This window comes from Cryptomeria japonica, chromosome 11 (assembly GCF_030272615.1).
Source record: "Cryptomeria japonica chromosome 11, Sugi_1.0, whole genome shotgun sequence".
NCBI lineage: Eukaryota > Viridiplantae > Streptophyta > Pinopsida > Cupressales > Cupressaceae > Cryptomeria > Cryptomeria japonica.
Window position 1 is genome coordinate 7,481,843 of NC_081415.1, and position 11,279 is coordinate 7,493,121.

Genomic DNA, 11,279 nt, shown 5'->3' on the forward strand with positions numbered 1-11,279 from the left:
AATGAAAATGATTGAAAACAATAAAAATCCTACCTTTTAATGTATACCTTTTAGCAAATTTGGGTCAAAAAACCGGATATTAGATCCAACTAGATATTGGATTCCCAAAAATCGCATAACCCATGGGTTAAAAATAACTCACGGGCTGTCACAGTCCAATTATATTGTCTCAGAAAATCAGATATCCAAATTTTATACTTAAATTAATTTAAAATAACATTATATTATATAATATAATAATATAATAATATATTATATAATATATTATAATATTATATAATACGTATTATATAATAATATATTAATATATTATATTTGTAGAAGTTAAAAAATCAGCCTTAAGCTTCTTTAACCATCTTTTGATTGTTAACATGGATATGAACATTAAAACCATCGAACCAATAACACTGTGTTATGATAATCTATGTTTATCCCTTGAATTCCCTTCTACAATGGTCCTTTCAAAATTGAAAGACCAAGGAAGATTCCTTTTAAAAACGCCTTCCCTAAATCAATCTCCGAGTTGAGAATTGCTCCAATTAGATTTGAGCATGGAGGAGGTTTCTCCATTGATGGTTTTAATAATACTAGCACTAATCACCCTGCCACGGTTTTGTGTCATCAGAGATCCCCAGTTAAGACCCTATGTTCTCCGCCCCAACCATTGCCCTTTGTTATCCCCCCTATAGGTGACCCTTTTGTCAGGGATAGAAACTTGGAAGAGGGGGAAATTTGTGAGTGGCTCCCCCAGAAAGAATAGCCCAGTATGACAAATATGTTTCCATCATGCTCTCTTACCCCACTAGAGAGAGAGAACTCCTCAAAAACTTCCCCTCTATGGAATCTCATCATCCCATTGCTATCAGAAGAAAAGGATAATCCTCCCCAAGATCTAGAGAAGGCTTCTTGGTAGTATCAACAATTCTCCCCAGTCTCAAATCTGAATACCCCTCTAGGGGATGAAGCTTGCCCTTCTTCGCCATGGGTTGACCCTATTACAACTGTAGTATCTAAGAGTGACCGAGTGTCTAAGGAAGTGGACATCATTGCCAATTTTATAGGGGAAGAAGTAGTAAACAACCTTATGGTTCAATTGGCTGATGAAATCTGTGATGATGAGGAATTGGAAAGACAAAGGGATCTCCTCGTTAATAATCTAGTAAATATTACTAGAGTTAACTTAGAAATAGATGAACTCTTTATAGCATCAGAGAACTTGGAAAATCAGCAACCTAATACCCTAGGCATTCTCTGTTCTGTTAAAAGCAAAGACTCTCTAGATTGTGCTAAATTCAGTAAAAGAAGGGGCAGGAGATCCCTTGCCAAATTAAGAATGAAGGATGGAGAAGCTAGAGGTCAATCCAAAATATCTACTCCTTTTAATGTAGGGGAGGGGAAGTTCCTCCCCATAGAGCCATGAAAATCATAACATGGAATGCTAGGGGATTGAATGCCCCTAACAAACAACGCATCTTAAAGCATTGTATCTCTGATTCTAAACTTGACTTAATTTTAATTCAAGAAACAAAAATGAATGCATCTGAGATTTCCCTCTTTGAGCAAAAACTAGGGGTTAGACAACTAAAACATTCCCCGGCCTCAGGTGCCTCAGGGGGCTTAGCTATCATCTAGGATTCTAGAACCCTTTCATTCACACCATTAGAGATTCAGTAGAATTGGATAGGAGGAGATGTAGTAAGCTACAAAAATAACCTTAGATTCAAACTAATTAGCATATATGGCCCCATCCAGAATAAGGATAAGGTGAAGGTGTAGAAGGAACTTGAGTCCTTTCTTAAAAGCTTCCCGAATGACCTAAGTATCATTGGTGGAGATTTCAATGCCATCACTAAGGCATCAGATAAGAGAGGAGGAAGTAGCAAGCTTCCTCCTTTAGCTGTAGATTTCAATCTCTGGATCAATAGGAATTCCCTGCTGGAAATCCAGACGGCAGTGAATGCCTTTACCTGGAACAATAGAAGATCTGGTTTTTGTAATATAGCAGAGAAACTTGATAGGTTCTTTATCTATGGAGGGCTCTCAAAGCTAAATTGCTCCCTGAAGGCAGAGCCTCTCCCTTTATCAAGATTGGACCATTTCCCACTCCAATTAAACTTATCATCTGACAATGCCCCTAAAAAATGCCCCTTCAAATTTGAGAATATGTGGTTTAGAGATGACACCTTTCTAAACTTACTTGAGAAATGGTGGAGTAGCTCCATTTTCTCAGGTTCGAAGATGTTTATTGTTGCTAGTAAATTAAAGCTTATAAAAAGGAAGCTCTTAGAGTGGAATAGGACCAATTTTAGTAACATATTTGACAAAAAAACCCTAATAAAGAATGATCTCAATATGGTTAACACTGAGGTACTTGAGAAGGGGATGGATGAGCATCTTTTCCTTAAGGAAAAGGCCCTACTCTTAGAGTATGAAAAGATACTTTCTTACGAAGAGATCTTCTGGAAACAAAAATCCAGAGAGACATGGTTGAATGATGGGGACGGGAACACCAAGTTCTTCCACAATAGCACCAAGCAAAGGAGAGGGGTCAACCAAATTTCTAAGATCATGAATAGCCAAGGATCCATTCTGTCTGAACTAGATAAGGTTGCGTATGAGGCAGTTAAGTTCTATGAGAATATCTTAAACAATCTCGAAGGCTCCGACCTTAAGGGTCAACTCAATATCATTAAGAATCTCCTGAAACTCATTACCAATGACCACAACCAAACCCTTTTAAACAAATTCTCAGTGGAGGAGGTTAAATTTGCCCTCTTCAAGATGAATCCAGATAAAGCTCCAGGCCTGGATGGCTTCCCTACTAGCTTTTTTCAAAAATGTTGGGGTTTTATGGGAACAGAAATTACAGAGGCCTTGGAGGGGGTAAGGAATTTGGGCAAGATTCTTAAAGAAGTCAACAATACCTTCCTTGCCCTCATTATAAAAGAAGAAAACTTGGAGAGCTTCAATGACTTCAGACCAATTGCTCTCTGCAACACTCTGTATAAACTCTTAACTAAAACCTTAGTAGCTAGACTCCAAATTCTCCTCCCCTTAATTATTAGCGAGGAACAAACTAGCTTCGTAATGGATAGATCAATCTATGATGGGGTGATTATTTCCCAAGAAGCCATTCATTCGGTTCAACTTAACAAATCACCAAGCATACTAATAAAATTGGACATAAGTAAAGCTTATGATAAAGTTGATTGGCGCTTCCTCTGCAAATGCTTAGAGGCCTTTGGCTTTTCCAATACCTGGATCAATCTTATCTTTGAATGCATATTTACCCCTAGATTCTTGGTTCTGGTTAATGGCTCCCTAGAAGGTTTCTTTAGTAGTTCGAGGGGGCTCAGGCAAGGTGATCCTATGTCCCCCTTCCTTTTCATTATTATGGCTAAAGCCCTAAGCAGATCTATTTTGATGGCCAAAGAGAAGGGGAAAATCCAAGGTATTCCCATCACCAGTGGCTTCCCCCCTTTCACCCACCAGCAATTTGTTGATGACACAATGCTTTTTGGGCAAGGTGACACAGGGTTAATCTAGCTAAGTCTGTAGTCTTTTTGTTCAACATAGACCCCCTTTTAGGAAAAGAAATCTGCAATGTCCTGGAAATTAGTATAGGATCCCTTCCTTGCAAGTATCTAGGCATTCCCCTTGATAGAGGTAGGAGACCCTCTAATTTATGGGACAACTTAGTGGACAAGATCAAGTCTAGAATTAGCACTTGGAAAGGGAAATGGCTCTCTTCGACTGGCAGGGCTACCTTGGTTAGATCGGTCTTATCAGCTATGCCCATTTTCCAGCTTTCCCTCTAACGGTTGTCTTCTTCCAAACTTGCTGAGATCAATAAGCATCTTAGAACTTTCTTTTGGCAAGGAACTAATAGCAACCACAAAATATCACTCATTTCTTGGGACAAGATATGTACACCCAAAGAGGTTGGTGGTATTGGCATCAAAAACTTACGAGATCAAGGTAGAGCTTTGGGGGCAAAGCTGGTCTGGAGATTATTCAAATTTCCTCACCTCAAATGGGCAAGATTACTTAACCTCAAGTACCTTAATGGAGATGATCCAACCCAAATCTTTAGAGAGCCCAACCCTCCCAAAGGTTCCTTCCTTTGGAATTTTATGCTTGATTGTAGGAAGATTATCTCTGATAGGCTAACCTGGAACCTGGGGTCTGGGGACAAAGCCCTCTTCTGGTCAGATTCTTGGGGAGGGTATAAAGCCATTGAAAACATCCATGACTTTCAGATTACCTGGGCCCTTCTTGAATCACATAGAGGCCCCCTGCTAAATAGTTATCTCTCCCCTTCAAAGGAAGGGGCTGGTTGGCAGTGGATCGAAAGGGATGATGAAGCCATCTCGGAGAGGGACAAGCATAAACTTTTGTCAATTCTTAATTCTAGGAACTTTGTCTTAAGTCATGATGAGGACAAGTTCGTATGGGAGGGTTCCTTAAAAGGAGAATACAATTCCAAGGATGGGTACTCTCACATATCCAAAGCAGTTTTAAGACCTAAGGTAGAAATTCCATTGCATCTTTGCTCGGATAGAAATTATTTGCCTAAGGCAGGTATTTTTTCCTGGCTAGCAATCCAAAGCAAACCCCTCACTATGGACAAATTTAAGCATATGGGATATGAGGGTCCTAGTAGATGTCCTCTATGCGAAGCAGAGGAGGAGGACACCAATCATATACTCCTTAACTATCCCTTTGCTCATCAATGTTGGATCTGGTTCACCAATAAACTTGAATGGTCTGCAACCTTTCCCTATACCATCTTAGGGATGCTCATGGCTTGGCCTCTCCTTAGGTGTGGATGTCTCTTTAAAGGTTTATGGAGAGCTCTCCCATCATCCATAATGTGGGAACTCTGAAAAGAAAGAAATAGGTGCATCTTTAAGAATGAAAAACTAGATGCCCTAAGAATCATCAATAAGATAGAGTCAGTTGTCACTAAGCTTGTGAACAATAGACTCACCTCAGGTTCACTAAAAAATGCTTCTATATCTTATTGGGATGAAAGGATAAAAAAATGATGGAAGGGCTTGTTGTTTCCTCCCTTTGTAGGAGAAGGCCCTTCGGCCAGCCTCCGATTTAGAGCAACATGTAGATGGCAGCCCCCTGGTGAAGGGTGGCTGAAGTTAAACTTTGATGGGCCTGCCTGGGGCAACCCAGGGCAAGTTGGGATAGGATGTGTTGTCCATAACGGGGATGGCAAGAAAATAGTATCCCTTGCCTCTTTGGCTGGCATCAACACAAACAACTGGGCGGAATTGATGGCCCTGGTGGAAGGCTTGCTTTTATGCAGGAAACTTGAAGCTAAATGCTTAGATATTGAGGGAGATTCAGCTTTAGTTGTCAATGCTCTAAGAAAAGGAAGCATTCCCAATTGGAAACTTAATACCTTGCTATCCAAGGCTATAGACCTATGCAAAGATCTTGATAGGTTTACAGTTAATCATATCTATAGGGAAGGTAATAAAAGGGCAGATGGGCTAGCCAACTTGGGGGCTGATGGCATCAAGCTCCTGTCTATGCCAACCTAAGACAAGATCTGTCTTCATAGTTTTCTTACATCTTGCGTGTTTGGAACTTAGTTACCTCGGTTTAGCTCCATACCCAAACCATCCCTTGAACCTTGCAGTTCAGATAATCATTAATCTTATATATATATATCTAGGCATATCTAGATAGTTTACATATCCATATTCAGATCTATAAGGAGATTCGGGGCGAACTCAAACTTTCTCGAGTATATATATATGGATGTATGCATATATATAGTATATATATACATGTATAGATATATATGTGTGTATGTATATACACATAGATACAAACACATACACACATTCATACATAAATACACACACACACACACACACACACACACACACACACACATATATATATATGTATGTATGTATGTATGGATGTATGCATGCGTGAATGTATGTATCTACATACATCCACACATATATTTCTTCAGATACACACACACACACACACACACACACACACATATATCCTTGAGATAGATATATTTATATATGTATATTTACATATATATATATATATATATAAATATATATTCATGTATAGTTTTATATATATATACATATTTATTAAGATATAGACTTATATATATAAACATATATTTTTCAAGCATATTTACGTTTAGATAGGTTCGGATCCCAACAAGTCTATCTTTAGATTTAGAGTCATCTCTAATTGCTCAAATCCTCCAAACCACTTACTTTTAGAGCCATTGTTTAAATATTCAATTATTTATTTAATCCTCTAGGAATTTCTCCTTTGACCTCACTTAGATAGGCTCTAAATCATACAGATACTTTGTGATTTAATTGGCATCATTTTCCTTTCTTATTGGGCTATACCTAAATGTAGCTTTATTGCCACGATGTCATGTCTAGATAAGCTTGAGGATTAGAAGAAGACTAATCCATACATTAAATAAGTTTAGGTTTATAAACATGATTTCATATCTCATCTAAGTATATGCGGCATGGATATAAAGCTAATATTATTAATGTAAAGAAGGCCTTCCTCTGAGACTTGAGCCTTTCTAAGTATCTATTGCTATTTTCTCCATTGTCCAAACCCCTATAGTTGGAGAGCTTCAGTTGCTGTATGAAACATTATTGTTGGACATTACACGTCAGCTTCCTTTCTCGATCAAGGCCTTTTGATGGCTCATTGCGAAGTAGAGTTTATGTCTTGGTAGTGATGGGACAGTTGAGGTACCCTATGCTTGATGGCTGTAGGGTTAATATTAATGAGCTTACGCCTTGAAATTTACACTCCATGTTTGGTATTTACTCTTTAGTAGTTGCTCATTATGTAGCTTTAAGAGTGCGAGTCCTATTTTGGAATGCTAAGTTTCTTCCTGCTAAGCAACAATGGATATGATGCTCAGGCTTTTGGGGCTAAAATGTCAGATGGCCTTCGTTGGTGAGATTAAGGATGAAAGGCCAAGAGGTATTCTTTTCCAATAGAACCCTTTGATCTCTGAAGCAGTAATAAAATTTCTTGGGAGGGATTTCATTATGAACGAGGATTGAACCAGAGCAAACTCGGATATTGCTACAATGTTTCTAGCCCTGGAAATGCATTTTGAGAGGGATAGGGACATGGTGGCAAAATTATGTAAGAAGGTCTTCATTAAAGACATTCTTGGTGAATTGGAATGGGTTATGGTTAATATAGATGAAGAACTTACAGCTCCCAAACCACAGGACTATGATGTTCTTATCAGGAAAAATAACCCGGTCCCTTGCTCCCCTATTCTGGTAATTGAAGACTCGGTGGCTTTCGAAGCTCTGTGCCCTATTAGAAGTAGGAATTTCCTATTTCTCTCTTAGATTCTCCAAGTTAAGAAACCCCCATGAGAGAAGTGGTTGCAGAATTATCTAGAGGCGGAAAATATCACGATCGTCCCTGATCATATGCCTCTCCCTCGTTCCCCTGTTGCCCTCTCAGCAGATGCACTAGAGGGCTTTGGGCCTTGCCCCCCCACAAGTTGAGCAAGAAAGGATGAAGGCCCCTGGATTGGCATTCTTCAAGGATGAGGTCACGTTATCAGAAATAATCTTTTTGTTTTAAGTAGTTATAGAATACTTAGAGGCAATATGCTTAACAACCCTTTTATCCTTTTTGAAAAGGAATGCTGCATAGATGATCTTTCAAAACTTTTCCATTTAGACTTGAGATGGTTTTTTCCTGTTGCTATTTTTTGATTTACGAAGACATGAAGCTATTCATCCATAAGAAATATATAGAAGGTGATTATATAAAGGCATAATATGGATCTTTCAATCTCTGTTTTTTCTATAAGAAATATACTTTCCTGAGTTTTTCTTATGTTTCTAGGTTAAAGGGGGGAAGTGTCAATTATGCTTTGAGGCTGCATTTATAAGGGTTTTTTGCTTTGATACATGTATTGGTAGTCTCAGTTTCCAGTAGTCATCCTATGGCCCTCATTAGCACAATCTCATTCTATAGATACATACTCAGAAATTTTAAAAATTCATACATATTTTCATATATATATATATATATATATATATATATATACACTCATATTTATACACTTATATAGTCATAAAATCATATATATATATATATATATATATACATATATATATATATACATATATATATATATATATTTATATATATATACATATATATATATATAAACATATGTATATGTATATATATATAAAAATATATATATACATATACATATATATATATATGTATATGTATATATATGCATATACATATATATATATGTATATGTATATATATACATATATAGATACATATATATATATATGTATATATATATGTATATATATATGTATATATATATATGTATATATATATATGTATATATATATATATGTATGTATACTCTCGGTTATCTTGGAAGATTATTCATAAGCGTCAACCTATATAACTATATTTACATTAAGTGAGGAAAATTTTATGTTCTTGCCTTCTCTAAATATGCAGTTTTTGATGCTTACTTCACTCCTCTCCCACATCGCATTCTTATGTTCTTATCTTTAGTCTTAATAGGGTATCACTCTGGATAATAGATCAGGGTCACTTTTGCAGGAGATATTTTCTACACTAAATGTTTGATTATACTGGCATTTTAAAGCTGTTTACCAAATCTAGTAAAACAAGATTTTACCTATAGTTAACAATGAATGAGGTAAAATAGTAGTGTGTATCAAATCTTTAAGACAAATGTATATGTAGTCATATTGTAGCATTTTGTTCTGCATACCCAGTAAATTGTATATTTACTTTAGACATTAGTAAAGCACTTGAACGTATGCATTTACTTGTATTCACTCACACTGATGATATATATTTTAGAATGCATATCTATGAGAGTATTTCTAGTGCCACTAGCCTATCATATATTAAGACTATTGTTTAAAGGGAGCTAACATGCAGAACTCGGGGTTTGAACATAAATTTATATCCTGTAGGGAATAATCATACTCCGTCATCCTCTCTGCTAGAAATGACAGGGAAAGGGAAGAGAGACTGACTGAATCCCACTTACCTACTTTTGTTATTGTATCCTGGATCTCATCCTTCTTAAGGAGCACATCCAGGAGCATTAACAAGAGTCGGTAAGTTGGAGACCCCTTATTTGATGGAGCCGTGGTTAATCACTTAGTTTTAAGTTTTACATCTCTTATGTATATTCTATGAGGATACGTTTCACAAAATAATTTACTAAAGTATCTCTCTAGATGGACAGTTAAAATTTCATGTATGATAAAGGATTGATCGATACTAACATATCTGCCTAGTGTTTAAATTACTAACCATGCAGGCCAAACAGGTATTTTTCGAGCAATTAAGGGATAGTATTTACAATCAAAGAACATCTTCAAAGCCATGTAGGTGGAAGTTAAGGGATGAATGATTTCTGAAATTCAAAACCTAAAATTTGTAAATTAGGGCTTGTAAGGGAGGGGTAAAATAGAAACACCCCCTCCTAATCACCTTGGCCCAAGGTGGTGTTTGTATTAAAATTTAGAATTTTTTGTATTAAGTCAGGACTAGTTGGACTATGGTCCCGGACAAGGCCGGAGGTTTTCTCGCCTCCACTCTTTCCTACCGACACCCGCACGAGTGGAGTAATGTAAATTTCAAAATAATCAATAAAATTCTTGGCCTCGGCCCTTACCGATCATATATATATATATATATATATATATATATATATATATATATATATATATATATATATATATATATATATATATATATATTATATAATTATATAATTATATAATATATTATTACATTATATATATTTTATAATATTATATTATATAATATAATAATATAATATATAATATAATAATATATTAGATAATATAATAATATAATATATAATATAATAATACATTATATAATATATTATATAATAATATAATATAATATTATATTATATAATATAATATAATATTATATTATATAATATAATATAATATTTTATAATCTAATATTATATTATATATTATGTATTATATAATATATAATATAATATAATAATATATTATATATTATATAATATGTAATATATAATATATTATTATATTACATTATATATTATATAATTTATTTTTTAATTTAAAATTACAAATAAAAATGGATATCCGATTTTATCCGATATTCGATTTGCATAAGTGTTTACCATGTCAAGGTGTACTGACACCCAGGCCAAGCAAAAAGTCAACATGGAATTTCGAATTTTTAGGCGAGTGGAGAAGGCTATTTTTCACATCACCACTTTTTGGCCCCCATGATCCTCCACTAACCCACATATACAATACATATACCTCACAATAAATAGACAAGTGAAAGAGAATCGCAATGACATATCCCGCTCACAATGAGTGATATGGCATCGTCTCTACTCACGAAGACAATCACGCAATATAATATCAAAACAACCCATAAAATCATCATCATGAAATAGGGTTAGTATCATCATCAATCTCATAATCCATATAAGCAATAATCATATTTGAATCAATGAGTCATATAAATCCATCCATCTAGGAGATATCAAATCAACATACATAAGAATCAAATATCATATAATATGTCTCTCGCATCATCAATCATAAAAGTATCCAATCATAAAGAGTCATCACAATTACCATGAATCCACATAAGGTGCTAGTACCACAGATACCATCAAAATAACATAAGAGTCAGAAAAAATCATCCAAATGACCCTCATAAAGTCTAAGTAAGTCTATCAGTATGCAAAACAAAATTCAAGTCTAGAAGGGACACTACAATATTTCTATCTTAAACATTGGTTTTAGCAATTTGAAAAAGTCATTTTCCAAAGAACATTAATAATGAGAACCACCCTCTCGGCCACTTACAAATTATGGAGCAAGATATAAATGATGTGACAGTAAACCACATCCAATGTACAATTCAATACTAGTTAGTCTATGGAAAACATATGATATTGAGTCACATGGACTTACTATTCAATTTAACTTATAAATTATTATTTTTAGATTGACTTAAAAATTATTTTAATTAGTCTATGTCCATTGAATTGCTTATATTGCTATCCTAAACATTGGTCTCAGGAATCTCGAAAAGACATTTTCCAAAGAGTTTTAATAGTGAGAAGAACCCTCTTGCCACGCGATCTACAAAGCAAGAGATAGATGATGTGATGGTAAACC